Below are 11,076 nucleotides of genomic sequence, written 5' to 3' on the forward strand. Positions count from 1 at the left end.
CCCTCTCGCAGTATTGGGGATGAAGTCTGGCGCCCTCTTGAGGGTGTGATAACTAAGTCATTTCTGAATATTTTTTTACTTGCGACATCTCAAAATGTTCACTAGCATCAGACCTATCCATACGTATATAGTTTTTATTTATTTATTTATTTTGGATGCCCTCTATGGACAATAAAAGCAATAGTGTGCTATGAACAAAACTAACAATGTTGTATGTAATATATAAAAACAAATCCAAGTAGGAATATTTGATATCAGGTCATTAGAGGCTTGAATATGTTCATAAATTATAACATCAATTTTTTTGGGGAACTCAAAAATTTTTTACTATGGCAATTTCAAAATTTTTACCCCTCTCGCAGTATTGGGGATGAAGTCTGGCGCCCTCTTGAGGGTGTGATAACTAAGTCATTTCTAAATATTTTTTTACTTGCAACATCTCAAAATGTTCACTAGCATCAGACCTATCCATACGTGTATAGTTTTTATTTATTTATTTATTCTGAATGCCCTCTATGGACAATAAAAGCAATAGTGTGCTATGAACAAAACTAACGATGTTGTATGTAATATATAAAAACACATCCAAGTAGGAATATTTGATATCAGATAATTAGAGGCTTGAATATGTTCATAAGTTATAACATCAAATTTTTTTTGGAACTCAACATTTTTTTATAATGGCAATTTTAACATTTTTACCCCTCTCGCAGTATTGGGGATGAAGTCTGGCGCCCTCTTGAGGGTGTGATAACCAAGTCATTTCTAAATATTTTTTTACTTGCGACATCTCAAAATGTTCACTAGCATCAGACCTGTCCATACATATATAGTTTTAATTTATTTATTTATTCTGAATGCCCTCTATGGACAATAAAAGCAATAGTGTGCTATGAACAAAACTAACAATGTTGTATGTAATATATAAAAACAAATCCAAGTAGGAATATTTGATATCAGGTCATTAGAGCTTTGAATATGTTAATAAATTATAACATCAAAATTTATTTGAGGAACTCAACATTTTTTGACAATGGCAATTTCAAAATTTTTACCCCTCTCGCAGTATGGGGATGAAGCCTTGCGCCCTCTTGAGGGTGTGTAACTAAGTCATTTCTGAATATTTTTTTACTTGTGACATCTGAAAATGAAATGGAAAATTTTTACCCCTCTTGCAGTATTGGAGCCAAAAGTCACTCTTGGAAGTGTGACAACTAAGTCATTTCTGAATATTGTTTTTTTTTACCTTCAACCACTAAAAATATTCACTGGCATCAGAATAACAGTCAACAAGTCACAACAACTAGAAGAATTTTGAATTAACAGAATCTATATAACTCAAACGCACAACAACAAACTACTGAACTAGAACAACAAACAACTCAACTAGAACAACAAACAACCAGTGAGCTTTTTTTTAAAAAAAAAAAAAAAAACAATTTGCACACTTTTTGGCCATGTTTTTGGCTAAAGAAAATGCCACATTTGCAGCTAATGTTTGATGCCCGTAGTCGGTTAATGCAAAGGCCACATTGCCCACATTTCTGGCTTTGTGGCGTGGCCACCACTGCGGGGTCCACCTGAGTAAAGAGGGTGAATGCATTGAAGAGAGACAGATCCAGCATATGATATGATATGGACATTGGCCATCGTAATGTCCTCCAGCAGCAAGAATATGTGGCAGATGCCTGCAAATAACACACACACACACACACACAAAAAAACACATCAGATGATGTCAGATGACCAGAGAGCTTTGATGCAAAGTTTTGAAAAAGACATAACATATGCTTACCTGGTCCAAGTGATCGACTGCCGCTTTACACAGATCGTAGTCCAAAATAATCTTGGGCTTTTTTTTTTTAGACAATCTGATGGATAATGTCGTCCGGGCAAAACAGATTGACAGTAGTCTCGGGGCTACTGATCCTGGCAATTGCAAAAAGCGTTGGGCCAGGCAATAGAATAGGGGGCAGGTTGAAGTGCCTCGAAACTTCATTTGTAGAGGACCACACAATTTCTTGGTTTTTGGCAAGCCATGGAGTGCTGACCTGATTCTGTTGTTGTTGCTCCTCTGCTGCTTCTGCTGTAACCTCCTCAAAATCCTAATCATCATCCTCTTCCTCCTCTCCTACAAGTGGCTCAAAATCTTCATCATAGTCTTGTGACACATCATCCTTTTCATCCATTGAGTATGTGGGACATTCCTCCTCCAACACCATTTTTCTTGCCTCCTCAAGAAAAAATATTCTCGCCATCTCTGCTCACCAGCAGTCACAGGGAGTAAAATGGCCTTTGAGCCGTTGGACCCCATATAAAGTTGTTTACAAACGTGACCATTCACTGAGCCAATGGGAGGAGGAAAAAGTAAAACATTCTACCAATAAGAGTTGAGATTCAATAAACAACTGCATTTTGAATTCTCAAAATGTGTCACATCAAACACCTTTTTGCGCCCTGCAGACAAGGTGCTTTGAAGTGCATTCAAAGCCGCCTTCTGCAGACCTCTGCACGCAAAAGTACAAGCACACACATACGCACACGCTCGGTGACGTGAGAGTGCGCGTGCATGTACAAACGCACACGATTTCTCCCACAGTCGCGTCATAAAGTCAAACGTCACAAAAGTCAACTCATACTGTCCCATTGAACAGGCAAAGTGCGCGCGCACACACACACACATACCCACATACGCGCGTGCACACCCCCACCCTCACACGCGCGTGCACACACCCACTCACACACAAGTGTTCGTGAGTCCACACACTGGCCCGTTCGATCAAAGCTCAACATGAAAACTTGTTTTTTTGGTAGTAAGTAAATGCGTTTGACAATGAGGGATCAATCAAGAAAAATGATAAATAATAGTCTAGTGTCCCCTGCTGGATTTTTTGTTTTTAAGATATTCATCCAGGATCCGTTACAATCTCGTGTCAGTTGACACCCCGCTGAAGCCATAAATTGTGTAATCGTGGGAAATGCACTTTCACACACCAGGTGGCAGTGCATCAAAAAACATGAGAAATTGGGATTTATAATGGGAGTCAATGGGGACGAAAGTTGGCGTAATACTCTCTGCGTCACAAAAAAGTAGGCCTCCCACATATAATAATGACAATACCAATTTTGAAATTGTGGATGGTGCCATTTTGAAGGTAAACATGTTTTGACATTTTTTGACAATTTTCAGCCCTCTAGCTTATTTTTTGATATGCTTTATATATGATAATATGATGAGTAACAAAGCAAAACGCCAGGATTTGGCGCAATACTGCACAAGGGTTAAATCAGGGCTAAAAACCTTGTGTTTATCACAGCATATCCATAATTGCCCACATATTTCAAACTTCAAGCTATTTGCTTTTGTTCCTTATTTGCTTTATTTCCATTTCTGATTTCAATTTAATGTGATGTTCATGTATAATTTCCTGTTTCGATTGCCTTTGTTTTAACGTTCTTTTGATTTAATGTGATTTTTATGACATTCATGTGGTGTAGAGCACTTTGAATTGCCTTGTGTTAAATTGTGCTATACAAATGAATTTGCGTTACCGAGTTAGTTATGGAGTTGGGGTTTCTTTTTTTTTTTTTTTTTTAATTTTACACAAGCAAACATTTTTAGTAGACGTCAACAAAAACTAAACGAGGACAAACACATTTTGAGATTACTAAAATATGACTAAGACTAAGTATTATCGTCCGAAAAACGGCCTTATTTAAAAACTGGCTACTTAACCCTTTATAGGGCAAGTGACTATGGTTGCCTTTAAAAGAAAAAAGGTTAACCCCATAATGACCTGGCGTCCACAAATGTGAAAATAACATTTTATGTCATTACCATTTAGTGTGGCCTACCCAACATGTGATATCCACTTACGTATGTAGATTGTTTTTCTATAATTGTATTCGTTATTTAATGATTACTCATATTTATCACTTTTAAAATTATATTTTATTCATATGTCTAAATAGCTTTTTATCAATTAATAAAATTATAAAGTAAAAGTCTAAAAGTATGAAGTAAAGTGTTGCTGTTTTTCCAATTTCATAGTATTTAACTCTGCCTGCAATGGCGTACCGCAAGCAACAAGTCACTTCCGCTCATTAATATTCATGAGGTTAGCTACTGTTGCTAAGGGGGGATATACCACCGTTTGTCCCCGATAGGAAATTAATGGAAATTGTGTACGAAGGAGATGTTTACAGAGCTAAACCAACCAATTCTCTCCGAAAATGATGTCCCTGGTGCCAAATTCACTGGCAAAGATGTGGAAGAACATAAAAATGTTCAGTTAAAGAGATGGCTTGAGTGTCAAGGGCTGAAAAAGATGAAAAAAAAAAAAAGAGCCGACCGAAGCATTGCCTTAGCGTTTTTTATCGACACCTTTTTCTTGAGCGACTGACATTCTCCTGTTTCAACAAGCTATCCTTTACCACCAGCCCTGTCTTTCTTAAATACTATATCCTCTGGTTGTCCTACGTCTCTGACCGTTCTTGGGTGTAATTTATATTGTTTGTTTTGCGTAGCGATCGCAAATGCTATTCAGTGACAGCCAAAGAACACTTCTAATTTTTTTATTGATAACATTATTTACACTTGCCTCCCACTCAAGATGTTTTTTTGTTTTTTTTTACAACAGAAAATGTAACAGTGGCAGTCAGATATCATTTTAATTCTTTTCAGGTCATTCATTGTCTGACAGAAGCAGCACGGGACAACGTCACACTAAAAAATAAGTTAAAAATATCAAAATGGCTTACGTCTTTGTCCTCTGAAAGACAATGCCAACCCAACAAAATGTTTACTGCATAAATGTTTACTGCTAGAGTTTTTGGTTTCGGGAAGTATGAAGAAAACATCCTTCATATGTCGTAATGTCTAGAGTCGTTTCTACAAGTTCCAAAAAAGCAATATGTGATCGGCATGTTCGTTTTTTAAAGGTTACCGGAGAAAAGCAGCACAATTAACATGGTTTCTCTGCAAGGGCGGGTCTATATTGTCCCACTTCTGTTTTACTTCCGCTTTACGATGCGACGTCATGGTCTAAAAATAGCATGCGTGCGGTACGCCACTGACAATGATAGATGACCAATTTAAATTGTGAGGCCTGGCTGTGGACACTCATGTTTCATGACGATTGATGGTGATTGGCATCCACTTTCGACTGGGAGGGGCAAATGATCGAACGTTCATTCGTTCCTCCCAGTCAAAATGGTTTGGAAGTCTAGCACTGCCAATGGAAGCCAATGAGTTTAATGAGTGCCCAATGAAGGGTTAACTTAAATAATTAATGTTTGTTTACTTGGTTGCTGAACCACTCTCGCAAAAACATCGCCTCAAGGTCAGGGATAATAACCTATTAAGCAGCTAACTGGATTACAAGCAGCCATATTTGCACAGTCATGGAGAGTAACAACCCTCTATCCATGTTTTTGTACTTTTTTGTCTTTTGTACCTCGTGACCTTTTTTCATGCATAATGCTAAGACTTTATTTAGGTGGCAGCAGGCTGCATGATGTTTACTCGTGTGATAGCCACTATTCCTAACTTTCCCTGACATGCTGTAATCCCGTCAGACAGATTTATCAGGGAATTGCATTCACCGCAAAGCAACCTTGCGTCTAGTTTCTAGTAAATGACTTTATAATCGACCATGAAGAAGGCAGACAGAAGACAGGGAGCAGAGAAAGAGCCCGGCGATTAAATCCCGAGCTAATCTAGGAGGAGTGCTTACGTAACTGGACAATTCAGGGTATCGAACTGATGTGACCATTGGTTCAATTTAATTTTGTTACATTCTTAATTGTATTTATTTTTTTCCACATTTCACTGTTTTCCCGCAACCTGTTTGACTTTCTTCCAATATGCAGCAGAGCATTGAACATAAATACAATTATATAGGTAGAAGTGAAAATTATTAGGTACCGTATTTTTCGGACAATAAGTCGCACCTGAGTATAAGTCGCACCAGCCATAAAATGCCCAACGAAGAGGAAAAAAAAAAACATATAAGTCGCACCGGAGTATAAATCGCATTTTGGGGGGGAATTTACTTAATAAAAATCCAACACATAGAACAGATATGTCATATTGAAAGGCAATTTAAAATAAAAATACAACAGAGAAACAACATTGTGAATCAGTGGACAGTATGATAATGTTACACGATGCATGAACAACGGAATGCCAACATGGCCGGTATGTTAACGTAACATAGCTATTAAGAGTTATTCAGATAACTATAGCATAAAGAACATGCTAACAAGTTTACCAAACCATCAGTGTCACTCCAAAACACCAAAATAACATGTGAAATGATATAATAATCTGTTAATAATTTCACACATAAGTCGCTCCCCCAGCCAAACTATAAAAAAAAAAACTTATAGACTTATAGTCCGAAAAATACTAGGGCTGTCAAACGATTAAAATTTTTTATCGAGTTAATTACAGCTTAAAAATTAATTAATCGTAATTAATCGCAATTAAAACCATCTCTGAAATATGCCATATTTTTATGTAAATTATTGTTGGAATGGAAATATAAGACACACGACGGATATGTACATACAACATACTGTACATCAGTACTGTATTTGTTTATTGTAACAATAAATCCACAAATGGCATTATTAACATTCTTTCTGTTAAAGTGATCCACGGATAGAAAGACTTGTAGTTCTTAAACGATAAATGTTATAGTTACAAGTTATAGTAATTTTATATTAAAACCCCTCTTCCTGTTTTCGTTTTGATGAAATTTGTAAAAAATTTCAGTCAAAAGTAGAGTTAATATAAGAAGAAGAATAAAAATAACAATAATAAAAATAGAGTGAAAAGTTTTACGTGTATTTTGCATAGCTATTTTGATATGGAATGCCAGTTCATTTTCATTGGTGTTTAACTGTGTGTCAGAATAGGGCCTCATTACTACAGACTGAAGTGCTTTTCTTTTTGTGAACATTTTTTTTTTTTTTTTTGAGATAGGAATATTATTTTTGTTGTGCTTTCACTAAACGATACTTATGTTTGTTGTGAAGGAGAAGCTGATGCCAATAAACGGCGCGGTCCAAAGAACGCCTGTGTCCACTCGCCTTTACTGTATAACATATACAGTATCTGTACATATCTTACCCAAAATACAACAAGAGACACATAATTGCCACTAAAAGAAAGAAAATTTACCGAAATATGTGTGGAGCACAAATAGCAATTTGCACTGCATTTTGAATACAGCATAAACGTCTCACAACTACTAATTCTCCCATGTTTAGAAGAAATAACATGAGTATGGAGCAGCGCTGCCCCCAAGCGGGCAGTGGCATTCTCTTCACTCCTAATGTCCATAAACGGCCTCATTGTAATCTGTTTGAGGCAATATGCCAGCGGGTCATTCATTGCATGCGTTAATTGCGTCAAATATTTTAAGGTGATTAATTTAAAAAATTAACGCCCGTTAACGCGATAATTTTGACAGCCCTAAAAAATACGTACATTTTATTTGAAACCTTCTTATGACAGTGTCATGGGACTGTCACAATTATGACATGACACTTGTCATGAATAAGAACACTTATGACAAATGTCATAAATTATCCTAACCAGAGGTGGGTAAAGTAGCCAAGAATTATACACAAGTATGAGTAGCATTACTTCGAAATAACTTACTTAAGTAAAAGTAGTCATCTAAAGATTTACTCAAGTACAAGTAAATATAAGCAAATATCCTTGGTCGCAGGCATAATGAGTTCTTCTTCAATCGTGAAAGGTTTCTTGGCTTTGGCAATACGGTTCGCCAAGAGGTATGATGCTGTCGGTGCATTCGCTTTTGTTGCCTCATTTGCTGGGTTTCCGCCACATATTATGCAGAATAGACTTGGTTGTAGGCAGTGTTGTCACAGATTACTTGAAAAAGTAATTTAATTACTGATTTTTTCTCAAAAAAGTAATCTAGTTACTTTACTGATTACTTTATTATCAAAGTAACTAAGTTACTTTAAAAGTAATTTGTCAGGTACTTTTCCCAATTTTTCTCCCTTTGCTGCCTCAACAGAAAAATGTCATCGCATGTAATTGAATTTTTCAGATAAGGCTTTGTCTTCGAGTTAGCAGGGGTTTAGTTAGTCGATGGAGTTGATTTCAACCACCATTGACTTGCGCTAGCTCAGCCACTCCGGAGCCCTGAAACTAACAAATAACTGACAAACTGGACGGAATTTGTTCAAAACAACTCCAACGACTAATTAAACCCCCGCTAACTCGAAGATTAAGCCTAATGTCAAAAATTCTGAACTCCCCCTTTAAAATAAAGACCTAGCCGTTAAAATGCTGTCTATAAAAGTTGTAAAGCAATAAAACAAACAACAAAAACAAATGAAATGAACAAGAATTGTACAAAGTATTTCATAATGCATGCAGTATAGGCCAAAAGTTTGGAGACACCTCAAGGGTGGATACTTTGAAGAATGTAGAATATAAAACATGTTTTCAAGTACATAATTCCTCATGTTCATTCATAGTTTTGATATTTTTTGCGAGAATTTACAATAGTAGTGAAAATATGTAAAAAGCACAAATGATGAGGCGTGTCCAAACTTTTGACTCGCCCTTTTGCCCCCCCCCCCCACACACACACACACACACACACACACACACAAAGTCACACTCCGCCTATGGTTACAAACTATACCTATAAAATGTACGGAAAGGCTGGTTACAAACTGTAAAAGTGCTGGCTGTCTCGTTACCTGATGGCTTTGTTTCGATTTTTGTCGCGTTGTGCTGTAATTCCAAGTGGTTCCTTGAATTAGATGTATAGTTATTTGCGGTGGACTGCCCTTTTGAGCCAGCGCAAAGTTTGCGACGCACGGAGATATTTTTGGTCATCTTTATTGGAGAGAAATGTGAAGTCATGGCTGTATGTCCAATAAGCAAATGCAGCCGTTTGTCGTTCTCCTACGTCTTCCACTGTTAGCATCCTGAGAGGAAGCCAGTTGTTTGTTGGCCGCCAGCAGCGCTCAGAGCATGGTAATACATGTGACCCGTTTTTTTTCCCCCGATGAGAAAACGTGACATCCGATGTCACTGCAAACTCAAGAGCAATATTTTCTATTCAGATTCTCTTCGTACATGACTACAGTATTCCTTATTCTACATACATCCTTAGGAAAAAACAAAACAGAAACGCACAAACACTAAGGAAACAAACTCTGGCTTCGAAAAATGAACGCGTTAGATTACTCGTTACTGAACAAAAGTAATCAGATTACAGCGTTACTTAGTAACGCGTTACTGACAACACTGGTTGTAGGCTCCTCTTCTGAATCAGTAGGTGTCCTTTTCCCCATTTAAAAGCTGTCCAAAGACGTCACCGCCCGCAGCACACAGTTAACAGCAGCTGACGTTACTGTTTACATTGACTGATGCTGGGTTGCTATAGGTGTGCAAACACACCAGTAATGGCGGACAACCACTAGGGGGCGATGTACACAAATCTCTACACGGATTAGTCAAGAGGAACAGGCCAGATTGTGGTCCTTAACAAATTATTATTTTTTCTAAAAATGTAACAACTCTATCTGATGAACGTTACTGTGAACGCGCTCATTCTTGCGGTTGTGAGCGGTGTTCATAACGTCGTTCATGAGTTCAGAATTAAAGCCTTTCTGATGAAACTGCAGATAAAGCCATAGAATAAAATCACTCTACAAAAAAAACCTTAGTAGCGGAAAACTATCCAACTTGGCAAACAAAGCTGCCTGTCTCAGCTGTGTTGTTTTGGCAAATACGGCAGCATGGACACTGGGGATGACAGCTCTCGTAACACGGTGTTCTGTCAGATTTTGCTCCAGAAGCTTTTATGGCTGCAAATAAGCATTCTTTTACATTCCGTTGGACTCAATATTATTCAAAGGTGCTAAATTAACAAGTTGCATCATAAACATACATGTGCAACATACAGTTACGGCGTAAATAAATGCTTAACGACAGGGGGAAGACGTTCACGGTGAGAGATCAGTCAAGTGAGTACAGCCACATCGTAGAATGTGTGTGAGCAAAATTCTCCTTCGTGTGTGTCCATGACCAAACATAAGTACATACTCCTTACTTTATATGTTTTTGTTGTTTACTTTGCAATCGTTGCATTTGTGTCTGTTTGTAACGTTAGGCAATTGCGCAGAACCGCAATTTCTGTTGCAGTGCAAAATCTGACAAAACACCGGCCAAGTACCAACATTTAAGCAAGCTTTAGGAACAGGTCAGTACAGCAGTACAGAGCAGGTAATAACCTAGAGTAAAACATGAGTACAATAAACAAAATGTATCGGTACATAATGTACAAATTAAACAAAATGCAACAAAACAAACATGACCTCATGTTAACTACAATATATACATATGGCGAAAAACACAGGCCCTTGTTATATTACCGTGCTTCACCCAAAAAAACAAAAAAACAAAAAAGTCCGGTTGTGGCCATTCACAGCTGTGTCTTAACACTTGGTGATACAGGCTACACAGAGTTTTTGGAGCGAAATAAGGTAAGTACGCTACAATATCAAGTTAAAATCATAGTGTCTTTAATTATGCTCTCTCATGCTCTCACCTCGAGTTTAGGGGTTTAAATTTTTTTTTTTTTTTGAAAATGCACTCCTGCTCAAAAAAAAAAATCCACCAGAAATGAGAGATTTTAAACTTTCCAAGGATGTATTACATATGCTCATAGGACAATTTTGAAATTTGGCCAAATTGGGGGTCTCAAAGAAGAACTTCAAGCTACCTGAGTGTTTTCCGCCATAAAATATATATACAGTATATGAGAATCACCAGCATTTGCGGCCGTTAAGATGTCTGAAGAAGAGATTGAATCATGGAAGGGTCTTAAGTGGTACATTCATAAGCGGATTTTCAGGGGGGCCCTTCCCCCCTTGGTGGCCGAAAAGTGTCATTGCGTGCAATTGACTTCCCTATACAGTATATGATTTTAAAATTTTAAAATTCGGGTAAAAAACAAGCAACAAAAATGAATGAAATGAACAAAAAAAGATATTTTTATAATGGGTCAAAATTATTTT

The 11,076-nt window shown here is 37.3% G+C and overlaps 1 long non-coding RNA gene across 1 annotated transcript; it reads right to left on the minus strand.

Annotated features, from left to right (window-relative positions):
• Nucleotides 1-1,229: 1,229 nt before the first annotated feature.
• LOC130906290 (uncharacterized) lies at nt 1,230-3,276 on the minus strand. Its single transcript, XR_009061282.1, has 2 exons — nt 1,796-3,276; nt 1,230-1,688 (listed from the first exon to the last, which is right to left on the minus strand). It is a non-coding gene; the product is annotated as an uncharacterized LOC130906290 (long non-coding RNA).
• Nucleotides 3,277-11,076: the final 7,800 nt, after the last annotated feature.

This window comes from Corythoichthys intestinalis, chromosome 18 (genome assembly GCF_030265065.1).
Source record: "Corythoichthys intestinalis isolate RoL2023-P3 chromosome 18, ASM3026506v1, whole genome shotgun sequence".
Taxonomy (NCBI): domain Eukaryota; kingdom Metazoa; phylum Chordata; class Actinopteri; order Syngnathiformes; family Syngnathidae; genus Corythoichthys; species Corythoichthys intestinalis.